Below are 14,385 nucleotides of genomic sequence, written 5' to 3' on the forward strand. Positions count from 1 at the left end.
CTACATCTTCCTCTCAGAAGAGAAATGCTTGCCAAGCAAAAAGGGGGAAAAAAGAGATGCATCAGCACTCCAGCCCATTTAGTATGCACTTGAGAAAGTTTTTAAAAATCCACCCTCGGAAATTGAAACTTATTGCAAATCTATGTATACTATCTAAGTGTTGCTAACAATTCTGATGCCCATTTGAATAACAAGACTGAGGTTTGCAAATCAGGCAGTTCCTCTGCCACAGAAACAGTTGATCAGATTATGTTTTGGAATATGGAGTGATTTTAAGGAAGCCTGGAATTTTTAATCAGGCACCAGGGGTGAAACTCCAAGAGAAGGGGAAGAGGCAGGAGGTGTTCCTTGGAGGTGATCCACCTTTCTATCACCTTTGGAGGGGAGGGACGAAGGGACACCTAAAAATAAGCAGGTTTATAGTACAAATATTGGTTAGGGTGAGATTTTCTTTTTCTCAGTATGGGGGAAAAAATGGGGGGGTTCTTTGGGTGTGTTTTTTTAGCTTTATGCTTAATACATTTTAAGCTTTTCATTTAAAATTCTATTAAACGTAAAGCACAGAGTTGGAAGGTTCATTAGAAGTCACCCAGTCCAGCCTCAGAGAACATTGCAGACAGATACCTCAGTGTGAAGACCTCTAACAAATGAGAATTCATCACAAGATACGGCTATCTGTTCCACAGGCTGACAGCTGCTGCATTCAAGAAATTCCTCCTGATTTTTAGCCTAGCTGCAATCTGCTTCCTTGTAATGTTAACCTATTGACCTGGTCCCGCGTCCCCGCATCCCGTGTCCCGCCCCAGCAGGAGAGAATAAATTTACTACCTCTTCTGTGTGACAAGTCTTGAAATATTCAAAGTCTTTTCTGTAAGCTTTAATCATTGTTCTATGCTGCTCAGAACTAGTTTGGAATACAAGGTCCAGTGCTGGATATCACATTTCAAAAAATTACAGATTACAGCAAGTTCGAAGAATGACTATCAAAGTGGGGATGAATCTACAAATCAAGCCCTATCTATAAGTATAGCTTGAGCATCTTACATTTCCCCAAAATATAGGAATTGGGATAGAGAACTGAATAGAAGATTTAGACAACCATCCAGATCCAGATCTGGAATGCATGTCACAAGGATTTCTCCAGATAGTATCCTTATCTAATGAGTCCGGTCGCTGACATCTGTCTGCTTCTTGCCCACGATCTCTTCCTTCACTTACCAGAAAGGGAAAGGGGAGGGCAGGGAGGGAGAATAATTTTTCCTAATGGGTAAATATTTGAATAAAACAACACTGAAATATTTGCAGGATGGAACTGGCATCTATATTTTTCCTGCTCACTTTTTATTTTTTGGAGTTATATACAGCTGATTGTTTGAAACGGATACATCAGCTACATAGTAGTCTTTCAGAGATGGTTCTAGAAGATACAGGTTTTTTAAAATCGACTGTGTAGGTAAAACAGATCTTTGAAGAACTCCATTACTTATTTCTCTTTGCTTTGTCAATTTCCTCCCTTTACTGCACAAACCTCTCCATGTTCAGTCAGAAGCAAAATCCTTCTATCTGGTTTGCATCCAGAAAAGTGCTCATTCTTGACACTGAGAGACAGTGCTTGTCTTCTGGACTTAATTAAGGGGTGAATTGGTATCAGTTATCCACAATACTGTCCTTCACTTCCTACTGGCATTTCAGGACTACAATTCTCACTTTTGATGGAAATGTACGGAAAACCCTGGAACAATGATGGCGAACCTTTTAGACACAGAGTGCCCAAACTGGGTGTTTGTGCACGCCCAAACTGAAAGGTGCAGACATGTATGAATGTGTGAATGCACAGGCATGCACACTTGCATGTGTTGACATGCATGCATGTGCAGCAGAGACCTGAAGACCAGCTGGCCAGTGGGAGGTGGGGCATCCCAACATCAGCTGCGCGACCAGCAGAAATATCTCTTTCTTTCATGAGCTTCTACTTCATGGTTTGCAGGGAAACAGAAGCTCACCAAAGAAATGCCACGGAGATCTGACCTGGGGTGATGGTGCATGTGCCAGCAGAGAGGGCTCTGCGTGGCACCTCTGGCACACGTTCCATAGGTTCACCATCATAGCCCTAGAGCTTAGGTTTAGAACACATTCAAGCTCTGACATGTCTAAATCAGACTGGAAGAAAGTCTACTCTAAGACCCTGGAGACCTAATGCCAACCTGCAATGATTGATTAGTGCTTGATTGGATGCATTAGTGATTTCCTAAGTAGTTATTCAACTTCTGTCAAACTGCAGTTTTGTTTGCCAACTGCAGATAGTCCCTATACATTGTTACCATAATGTGTCAGGAAAACACTGTGTTTCCCATTGCACTTTATCCTTCTAAGGGGTACAAGAGCTCTGTGTGCTGGCAAGATTATTGTCTCATAAACTGAACTCTCAGTGGACCCAGTGTGACAAATGGTGAGATTCAGCATTCATTCATTCTAAGTCATTCTACATTTGCTGAGCCAGCAGCTTAGAAGCTCAGGCCATATAGCAGTTGTAAGCACTGTTCATTGCACAGAAGTTTTATCACTCCAATCACATGCCATTGTCAGAGGAAAGTTATGTCAGCCACTCTAATGTGGTCAACCCAAATTGCATCAAAATTCTTTCTCCTAAGCACAGATCTCACTGCTGGGACAGTGTGGGAAGAAGCCAGTAGTAATAAAACCCAAGCGTAGGTTGCAATAACTTTCCCTCATTTCCTTTTTGTAATGACAGTGGGCTGAAGCAAACTGATTGCAGCAAAAGTGAGAAAACACAAAAACAATCTGCTGAATACTGAAATGACTCTGTGTTGATCACATCCTGATAGCAAGTTGAGAAGCTATTGAGGTTGTTGTTGACATATCTTTTGAGAAGTGCATGAAACCAAATTTGGAAAACTGATGTGGAAGCTGTGAGATTTTTATCATCATTCTTCTTCTGTGCAACTTACATTAGGCTATGTTGAGCAGGTGCTCTCTGGAATACATAGTAGGGAACTTTGTAACTATTAGATTTTGATTCACACCCAGGTCTCCTTTGCTTGATGTTTCACACTTCACAATGTCATGGTTTGCTGAATCCGTCACAGTGAATATATTCACCCAGCATTCCCTTAATCCAGATTTACAAACAGCAGTACACAAAATATGTTAATCCCAAACCAAACTAACTTCACTAATGATATTTCCTGACAAAATTAGTATACCAGTGAAATGCTGTATTTGGAGTTCAGTAAGGCATTTGAGAAAGTAGACCAAATCTACTATTTGATAAGATAGAAAAATGTGGGTTAAACAACATCACTACCAGATGAATTTGTAACCGCATCAGTGGGTAGTCCTTAATGGAACTGCACGGAGGTAAGCATTCAGTGGGGCACCTCAAGGCTCTCTCTTAGTCTAGTACTCTTCAATATCTTCATAAATGATTTCAATGAGGGGACAGAAGAGGATTTGCAAATTACACAAAGCTGCCAGAAATAGCCAACACTCCAGAAAATAGGTTCAAGATACAGAAAGATCTTGATAGACGTGAACACTGGGCTCTATCTAACAAAATGAAATTCAATGCTGAGAAAAGTAAAGTTCTACATTTAGGCAAGAAAAACCAAATGCACAGGTATAAAATAGATGGTAGCTGGCTCAATAGTAATAATTGTGAGAGGGTCCTAGTGGACAACCACTAGGTATGAGCCAGCAGAGTGCTGCAGCCACCAAAAAAGCTAACACATTCCTAGGCTGCATTAACAGAGGGATAAACTCAAGATCATGAGAAGTGTTAAAGGTAAAGGTTCCCCTCGCACATATGTGCTAGTCATTTCCAATTTAGGGGGCAGTGTTCATCTCTGTTTCAAAGCTGAAGAGCCAGCACTGTCTGAAGACATCTCCATGGTGATGTGGCCGGCATGACTAAACGGCAAAGGCGCACAGAAATCTGTTACCTTTCCACCAAAGTGGTCCCTATTTTTCTACTTGCATTTTTATGTGCTTTCGAACTGCTAGGTTGGCAGAAGCTGGGACAAGTAACAGGAGCTCACTCCATTATGCGACGCTAGGGATTTGAACTGCTGAACTGCCGACCTTTCTGATCAACAAGCTGAGGGTCTTAGCACTGAACCATCGCATCCCAGTATGTGAAGTGTTAATACCACTTTATAATGCCTTGGTAAGACCACACTTGGAATGTTTCATCCAGTTTTGCTCACCATGTTATAAAAGAGATGTTGAGATTCCAGAATAAGTATAGAGAAGAGCAAAGATGATTAGGGGAATGGAGGCTAAAATATATGAAGAATGGTTGCAGGAATTGGGTATGTCTAGTTTAATGAAATCAACCTATTCTCCAAAGCACAAAGGCAGAACAAGAAGCAATTGATGGAAATTAATCAAGGAGAGAACCAATCTGGAAATAAGGAGATATTTCCCAATAGTGAGAACAATGAATCATTGGAACAGCTAGCCTTTAGAAGTTGTGGATGCTTCACTACTTGAGCTTTAAAAGAAAAGATTGGGCAACCATTTGTCTGATATGATATAGGATCTCCTGCTTGAGTAGGGGCTTTAATTAGAAGACCTCAAAGGCCCCTTCCAACTCTGTTATTCTGTTTTTCTGCTTAGATGCTGTATTTTATATAATACTCCCATAATATTTAAAACATGTCAAAGATGCACAAATACTTTCACTTTTTGTACCAGGAATTTGATCTGAGTCTTGACTCCTCTTCTATAATAGCTTTTTAGGGGCTTCCAAACTAGGAAAGTTTTGAGGGTGAAGTGACTCATTGAATTCACCACAGCCATGGCTTACTTGCCTGACTGCTAAGAACCACAAGGCAAATTTACTCAGCAGCCACGACAAAGTTGTGTACAATGTTTGGTTGATAACAGTGTAATATTTGTCATAACAAAACCTGTTGGGTTGTTTCCATTGCAGTTCACTAGTGACCAAAGATGGCTGCTTGGGGCAAGTTAAAGACTTGAATGAGGTTTTTTTTTTTTTGAAACAGAGTGATGAAATTCGTTAAAAAATAATATTAAAAGACTATCTTTTCTAACAACAGCATTGTTTATGTAGATGAAGCTATCTTCTGTCCTCTTCTTTTGATCTTAGGACCAATTCATTCAGTCCTATCCCCTGCAGTAGTGCAGAAGAGAACGCTGCTTACCATATACAGTCAGTTTTTTGGGGAAAACTCCTTACAAAAATGAACAGGCTTTGTTTGCTTTTCAAACTTAGATGGGTGAACCCTGGGGGCAAATGGGGTAGAGATATAAAACTGCACAGTGGCTAGGTTTGCATTTAGAAAGTATTATAAGTAGAAATGGTGCAAGAGTTCTGCTGTCACATAAATATATCCTTCAGTGGTGATTGATAAGAATGAATGTCCCATCGTACCAAACACACAAAAATGGACATTGGAAAAGGGTTGCAACTACCTTCTCCTTAATTACTTTCTATAGGGTTACAATTACAGCCAACTCTCTGGGGTTAACCTATATTCTCATGGATTAATGGCATGACTATAATGAACTGTGCAGTGTCTGTTTTACCCATTTGACAATTCAGCCATATTCTTTGCAGAAAATTCTATACCAATTTATTGAATAATACAAGTCACTTTTTAAAATTATTACAGCTTGTCCACTGAGTTCTGCAGCTTCACAAAGGCTACTTAATCTTTACATTAAACAATCTAATTAAGGAAGAGTTCTGGTGATGATATTTTTTTCCATTCTTTAAATTGTTTTAAAGATGAGTTGGCAAAGTAAATAAATATCCAGTAAGCTGTGCATTGATTTTCTCTTAAACACTGAAATTATATATGGAAGACACAGCTAGGTTTATATAAATTGCCTTTTCTTCCATTTCTATACCCTATTCAATCTTTACTAGGGATGAATATCCTCAATACAAATTAAAATTATGCAAAGCTATCTTAGTCATGCAAATAGCAAATAATGCCTTGTTCTTTTCCTGGTAAATGCAAGTTTCATGAAAGAAGCATCCAGCATAAGTAACATCTGTAATAAAGAATTTCCTGCTTTTTAAAATCTAAGATATAGGTCCTTTCATGGACTACTGACTACTAAATTTCTGCTTACCATGGGTCTTATGGGAGTATAAAACATATCCTGAATGAAAAAAAATATCAAAGCAGAGATAAACTGATTCATCTCATGCTATATACTAAAAGCTAGATGGCAAATAATAATTTGTGGCCCAGGAAGAATGTCTTCAAATGAAAAAACTAAGATAGTCGGTATGTCTGTTGCATGGTGATGGTTGCAATGAACCCTGTAAAATGTGAAGTATTTACAGAAATGTTTGGAAGCATATGTTCCAGGAAGATATGGGCTACCACATCAAATACACTATCAGCTGCACATCTCTTCATGAGAATTTAAAAGAAATAGATAATTAATTCCACATTCTCTTGTCTTAACCAGCTACATTAAAAACTCAGTTCATATTTTTGCATGTGTATGCCTACAAGTCTGTCATTATATTTACATAGTAATCCCTACATTTTATTTTTAATTAGCACAAAAATAAATGTACATTTCATCCCTTGTATATTTTGAGAGAGAATCAGTTTAAAGTAGGTATGCCTAAACTTGATTTCCCTCAGACTTTTTTATCTGTTTTGCAACTTAAGCTGACAGCTGTAGCAGAATTTCTGGGAAGAGCAAGAAGCTGATTTTTTAAAGTTTCTTCTGATCCACCCATTACCCAATTCATATGGAAATTAATTAAGAGCAAATCCATTATCAGCCAACAGCAAATATGTACCGTAGCATCTGAATCATTCCTGGATCACAAAATCAGTTTGTATTTTGCCAACCAGAATTTTCTTAACCAGGTTCTAGTTCCCATGTGGCAAACCAAAAGGTCATCTGTTCTTTACAAATACAGACTTCAGTTTTGAATGCAACTGGAAATCACATCAATGTAAGTGTGCAAAGCTGCAGTTTATATTTGTGACAAGATACCCATCACATTGAGAAATGATTTTTCATAGCCAGCATCTTAATCATTCCAGCAAAATATGACCTACCATCTCTTGAGGTACAGTAATTAAGTCCGTTACCAAACTATTGTTATTGTTAGGAAGTTTTTCTTTTCTTAACATTCAGCCAGACTCTGCCTTCCTCTTACATTGGGCATTTGTTCTGTATCTTTCTGAATGAAAATCTCCAGGTATTTGCAGTTGGGTAATGCATTTCCCTCCAGTTATTTTTCCTTGAAATAGATCCTATTCTTTCTATGTTAGGACTTCATTTTCAGGACTTTGATCATCCTGGTTGCCCTTCTTGGAACCTGTTGCAATTTGCCTGAACCGTTTTTTTAATGATGGCGCCCAGTGTTGGGAGCAGAACTCAAGGTGGTTTTTGATTAATGGAAGGGAGATTGTCCAGCTTTAGTATGAATTAATATATAGACAATACAAATGCAATTGAATTGATCCAGAATCAAATTACAGTATAACGGCATGTGATCTTCAGAGAAATCAGTTTATAGAGAAGCGTCCTGATTTCTTTCCATGAATAAAAACATTCTTGGAAGGAATGAAAAGTATCCTATTGACAATATTAGTAAACATCAAATTAAAAAATTAAGCCACAAAGAAAATCTTTTGTTGCATTTGTAATATTAACCAAGATCTATCTATCAAATCTCTGCATTTGTTGCATTACCAATTAATATTTTTATCTTTTAACATACGGACTTGATTAATTACACTCTAGTCTTTATTTTAACTATTGCCTAACTGATTTTTCATTATTTTAATGATTGTGCGAGTCTTTGAAGTCTTAGCATCATAAGATATAAAAATAATAATTTTAGCTAAAGTTATCACAGCAAGCCTACAAAAATTAAGTATCCAAATTTAGCAGAAATGATAACCACTTGTAGGTGCATAGGAAAAACAACAACAGTAAAATAACAACAGTAATATTCCAAGCAAGAAATAGCGCTGTAGTGTTTTTTGTATTTTGTTTTAATTCTTTGTAAGAATAAATAGTCATGGTACATTTTAATGGCTTTATCCTTGTCTGCTACTGCACGTACAATGGCTATACTTATTTTGAAAGTTAAATATGATTTAGACATCAGCCAAAGCCTTGATTAATTGCTTAAGAGTGTTGTTGATTCTGAAAAAGTGGGTATCCACTTATACAGGTAGTCCTTGGCTTACAACAGTTCATTTAGTGACCGTTCAAAGTTACAATGGCATTGAAAAATGTTACTTATGAGCCCTTTTCAGTTACAACCTTTGTAGCCTCTACATGATCATACGATCAGAACTGAGATGCTTGGCAACTGACTCATATTTATGACCGTTGCTATGGCCCAAGGTCATGTGATCACCTTTTGCGACCTTCTGACAAGGAAAGTCAATAGTCACTTAACAACTGGATTAGAGTCACTTAACAACTGGATTAATTTATCAGCTGCAGGGATTCACTTAACAACCTTAGCAAAAAAAGTCATAAAATGGGACAAAACTCACTTTTAAAATGTCTCACTTAACAACATAAATTTTGGGCTCAATTGTGGTCAGAGGTTGAGGACTACTTGTACTTGCAAAGAGAGTATTCCCACAATTAGAATACTAGTGTCAAAAATGTTCTCTCTGATAATGATAGTATCGTTAAGATGTTTTATAATCATTGCTGGTCTAAGTATATAGGGAAGAAAACAGGCCATCAATAATAGTTCCGCTCTAATTAAACTTTTTCCGATGAAATCATTTTTCCAACTGTATTTAGCTTCCCACACCAGTATATAAATTGCATTTATGCCTTTAAGAAAAACTGAATTTTCTGAGAAACTGAATACAAATGACAATTCTCTCCCCTTTCTCAGGCCTGCAGATGTCTTTCCCAGCACAAGAAAGTTTTTTTCTCTTTCTTTGCAGACCCTGCTAAGGGGGGGGGGGGGAGGTTCACCACAGAAGTCAAATGCCCTATATCTGTTAGCATGGTGTGGTTAGCATGAAATGTATTTTTGATTGACTGTGGCAGTACCTGCTTATCTCTTTAAAATGTGTGCCTGGTAAATAACAGAAACGAGATTGCAGGTGTGTGTCCACAAGAAGTTTGGGAAGGAGCCAAGCAGTTAAGCTACTTGCTCACCTCCTGTAAGCTATTTGAAAGCACTTAGTGCCACCTCTAAATCTCAGAGAAACCCACAGGAAAACTGTCCTTGGATCAGAATCCTTGTAATTTAAGGAGCAGCTGAATCTGCCAAGCAAAGGAGAATTCAGTTAACACTTTGAAGCAAGGATGGTAAGAAGAAAGAATGTGGATTTTTATGTCCACCTCTTAATTCTTTTTTTTAAGTGATAATGTTTGTATGAACTGAATATACACAGGCTTTCAAAACCATGGTGTAAGTTTCAGTAGCATGACTTTACAATCAATTGTCTTAAAATAGTTTCTCAAAACTTATATAGCTGTTGATTTCTTTCCAAATAAATCTTGGTCTTTTATGAAACCTTGATATGTAGCTGAGATTAGTTTCAAAATTGAAAATTATTCTGGTGTGATTCTCTTTTTAAAAAAAAACAAAAAATGCCTTGAGATTGGTCAAGCAGCAACTATCTGCTAACTGGTGAAGATTCACTGTGAATACCATGATGTGCAGGAGTGTAAATCCATGACTTTACTTTTTTTTAACATTGAACCTAAATTGAATTGAGGGCAACAAATCTCCCTTTAATTTAATTATTTTTATATTATTTGATGTTCATCATTCTGAGCCCACCCCAGAAACTGACTTATTTCAAGTCATATTTCATTTGTAACCTAGATAATATAAAAACCACAGGCATGTAAACAATCAATTTAACAAAACTACATATGAACTGGTTCCATGCTTTTCAGTTAAATTGCCTTCTATTGTTCTCAAATGTTAAAACTGAAATGTTTCCTCCCAACTGTTCTTAAATACCATATTCAATATTTTGGATATCTGATAATAATTTTTATCACTAATCATTCAAGTTTTGTGAATGACCTAAATTACTGTTTCTCAAACTTGACAACTTTGAAATGGATGGACTTCACATCTGGGGAATTCTAGGAGCTGAAATCCCCACATCTTAAAGTTGCCAAGTTTGAGGAACAGTAATCTAGATAAATAGTTAGGAATGTTAGACTACTGACACCTTCTCTAATATGTATAAATTAAGAAAAAGAACCTGCAAATCTCGATGTATTATATTTAAATAAATACAAATATTGAAAATGAACATTCACAAGGCCTCAATAGTGAAGTCTGTATAAGTAAAGAAATAATAAATTTGTACCCAATTTGTAGCTCAGCAGAATATATTGCAACAATTTCCAGAAGGATATACAGTATGTGTTAGAATAGAGTCTTCTAGCTCCTTTTTGACAAATGTATTATCCTTATATCATAACAAATGTGCTAGTCTTTAGGATGCCAAGGGTTCGCATGGCTATGTTGAATGAGAAGTAGTCCATTACATCTGGAAAGACCAAGGTTTGGAAACAATAAAATAATGCTTGATTTATACTTTTTTTTTACTGAGTGTACACTTTCCCATATTCAAGAACGGTATCTCAAATCATCTAATATGACAACTGTCTGTAAGACGAGGCAGTGAATTCTTAATTTATCAGATGCAAGAATAGTCAAATAAAACCTCTTTAGCTACTCCAAATCTGTATATTAATTTATAGGAAGTGGAATTTAAATCCTAATTACATTTCATAAAGCAGCTCTGATCAGGGGAATTTTATGATACCAGCAGATTCAAAACGAAGTAGGAAATCTCTTGTCTTAATAAAGCTATGCCTGCTTTTCTCTGCTTCACGGTTTATTCTCCAGGCTGCAGCACTAAATGTTTCACTATTTAAATCTCATTGAATTTAGTTGGCCTACCTATCTCTCTACTTCGCTTCTTGCCTTTGGATGAAACATAAGACTGCCTTCCATTGTTCATTTGATGGAAGGTAAGACCTCAGACCTCTAGGCATTGTAAATCTGGTAGCATCAGAGGTTTCCACAATGCTATATTAGGGCAACAGTCAGTAATTTTGTAGACTTAATATGGTAATTTGGTTATTTAAAAAATAAAAAGCCAAGACAGGAGCATAGTTGTCATATTAAATTTAAAAAAAACCTGTAAAGCCTTACAGCTCCTTGGATCTACCAAAAACATTTTGCTGGCACAGATGGGCCTCCGTAGAGGTCTATGGGCCTTAGTGGATTTTTTGCAGGGAGAAAACCTTACAATCAATATCTAGGATCAAAATGACTACTGTATATTAATAAGAGGGGGAGCTAATTGCAGAAAAGATCATTAAATTCAATTGCAAACTGGAAAAACTAAAATTAAACAAGTTCTCGTTTTTAAATAGCTTTGTCTTTTTTCAAATCATTGTAATTGAGCAGAAATAAATTAAAGCCAGTTGTGCCAAAGTTAGCATTAGCATTAAGGCAATCCTAGGACTGATGCTTTTTTGTTTGTTTGTTTTCTAAAGGACAGTTACCTTAAAACTAAAACTATCTCTGAAATGTGTGTGAGGCATAAATATGTGCCTACAATAATTCCATGTCCTTAGACATTGTCGAGTCTAAGTCTCTGCAAGTATTTTTATTTTTATTTTTTTTGCTTATCATGCTACATTTAAAATGCTTTCATCTGCATAGAAACCGGTATGATTCCGCTGGCATCAGAAAAAGTTCTCCTTCACCATTTTCTTATTATTGGCTTCAGCTTCTGTGTTTCTATGGCTCACTGGTGGTCTTTATAAACTTTCAACAAGGTGGAAAATTAAAATTTCACCTGAGCTGTGTCACTGTCATCTATATTCTGCTGCACCTTGGAATAGAGAGAGCTAAACCCAAAATGTATCAGAGTCTTTGATATTGCATGGGTGCTATAAGCTAACTTTCAGTGGTGGATGTCAATACTCAACCACTTATTTGGTCTTGCTTGCTCAGCACACTATAAAGCCTTTCTTTGGGCTCATTTCAACACTTTACCCTCTGAAGTGCTAGGTGGAAAGCACAGTCCCCCCCCCCCCACATTCTCTGTGTCAAACTCAGTCTCCTGGTTCTAACTCAGTGCCTTTCACCACTGCACCAAACTAGGTCTCAGAGTTACGGTATTAAGAAGGATTTATTTTCTTTATTCTGTTCAATTTTATCTTGCTTTTATTTTGTTTATCTTGTATTTTATTCATTTTTTTCCTATGAAAACCTCATGATAATATATCCAATGAAAATATGAAGGATGCTATGTAATGTTTCAGATTATACTGAAATTGAATTTTCCATAATACATTGTACTATTTACAATACATACAATGAATGTACAATACTATTATTGACATCATACTCATCAACAAAATAGTAATGTCTCTTGGTGTCAGTGCTGAAACCAAGATGACTGGCAGTTGATAATAGCCCATCCTCACTTGGAATGAGATGAGTTCTTGACCTTCCCTGCAGTGCAAGTGTGCAAGTGTGTATAGGTGTGTATGTCTGTTCAATACCCTCTTCTAGGTGGATCTATGACAACTTGTTGCAGCCAATATGCTACAGGTCAACTTGCCACAGAATATGAGTTACACTAATTCGAAGAAATTGTGAAATAGAATCATTTTTTTAAAAAGGAGGGACAAAATGAAATATGAATGACAAACATTAAAATATTTTTAATTATTTTAAATAATTTAATTGAATTGTTGAATTGTTCCTCAGTTGGCAAGTTGCTCACGCTGAGTTGGCTGTGGTGAATTGGCCATGACAATTGTGGACCCTTGTTCAGATGGTATCACTTTTTGATTATACAAATTATATCATTCAGCTGAGTTCATTATATTCAGCATTTCTCCACCCCCTCTCTAGTATATTAATTGCCTTGAATGTGTTCGGCGTATATGTATAAAATGCGAAGTGTGACAATATCAAACATAGATGGGATGGTTTGTTTGTTTACTTTTATTTGGTAGTGCTTTTCTCTGTCTAATATAAGGAATGTGGCGGTTTACAAGACTCTGTTTTCAATAATCAGTGAATATCCTGTATTTGATAGTCCTTTTGTTCCCTACCACATACTTTTCTGAGGACTTTCGGAATGACAAACCTCAATTTTTCTAGTGTTGGTACTGTCAGTGTCATTATAAAGACAACCATGGGCGAAACTGGGCAAGTATGAAATGGTAAGAATGCTTGAGGCAGGCAGGAAGATTCTCTAATAGCATGACTACTATTTTTCATTTGAAAACAAGTTCCTCTGAATTTGCTGCAGCTGGAAATTGTTGATAGTTTTCAACCTAATATTTTCACCTTATTCTTTTCTTTTCAACTGAAACGAATAACTGCAACATAATAGCCTGATGAATGTGGGAGTATATTTTTTTGTCCTCCTTTAACATAATAAGGCAGAACTGAATGTGTTTGGTGCATTTTCTTCAAGCCTGAATAATCTGCATATCCTGTGTTGCATTATCAGTCCTTTAAAAGATAGTCCACAGTTCTAGAGTAACTCGACATGATATTACTCTTATTCCACAGTTGAAAAATCTCCCCACAGAACTCAACGCATCAAGCTGAGAGGCTCTATGTTGTTTCTCATACACTAATTTGGACTTGCAAAATTTTGTTGGATAACACATGTGTCCCACAAAGAATGTGTTTGTGCAAGCATGCAGATTCACACTTGTTCATGGTACTTTTCAGCAGTACTTTGAAAACTGCTTTGTTCCCAGGCCTGCCCTGATCTACTTCAGGATTTAGAACTCTTGTGAGTACATACACAATATATAGCCAGTCTCCTAGGTTCCCTTGGCATCAGTACTGTACATTATAGAGGAGCTCCAGTTCCACATAATGGTCTTATTCCCAAAGTCACAATCTTTTAAAGCATAGATCTGCAGACATTATTGAATTATCACTGCCGAACAATAATTGCCAGAATGGTAATGTTGAGAGATGCTGAAGACTGTAATTCAGCAACATATAGAGGAACACCCATTCTCCAACTCTAAAAGGTATTTGTTTGAAAAGTTCCTTTAAAGCCATCCCGTGCAAAGCTTCTAAAAGATTTGATAAAGTGCTCAGTATCCAATAAAGCACAAATGCTTCTTTATTTTGTTGCTATAGGTAAATGTCTAGCAAATAAATTGATGAACAAATGCATACGAAATAAATTGACATGCTAATTTTGGCAGGATGCTGGAGGTAAGCGCTTTACATGCAAAGACCACGTGACCCAAAAATTCATCTTGAGGGATGCTGGCAAGCAGTTCACACAACAAGAGCTCTATTCAGCCAGTTAATTAGTAAGCATGGCAATTACTAAAGTAAATCTTACATTTGGCAAACCT

The 14,385-nt window shown here is 36.8% G+C and overlaps 1 protein-coding gene across 11 annotated transcripts in view; it reads left to right on the top strand.

Moving 5' to 3' along the window:
- TCF7 (transcription factor 7) overlaps positions 1 to 14,385 on the top strand; it is a 140,245-nt gene that overhangs the window by 74,836 nt on the left and 51,024 nt on the right. The window lies entirely within an intron of this gene.

This window comes from Natrix helvetica (assembly GCF_964273705.1).
Source record: "Natrix helvetica genome assembly, chromosome: 1".
NCBI classification, from domain to species: Eukaryota; Metazoa; Chordata; class Lepidosauria; order Squamata; family Natricidae; genus Natrix; species Natrix helvetica.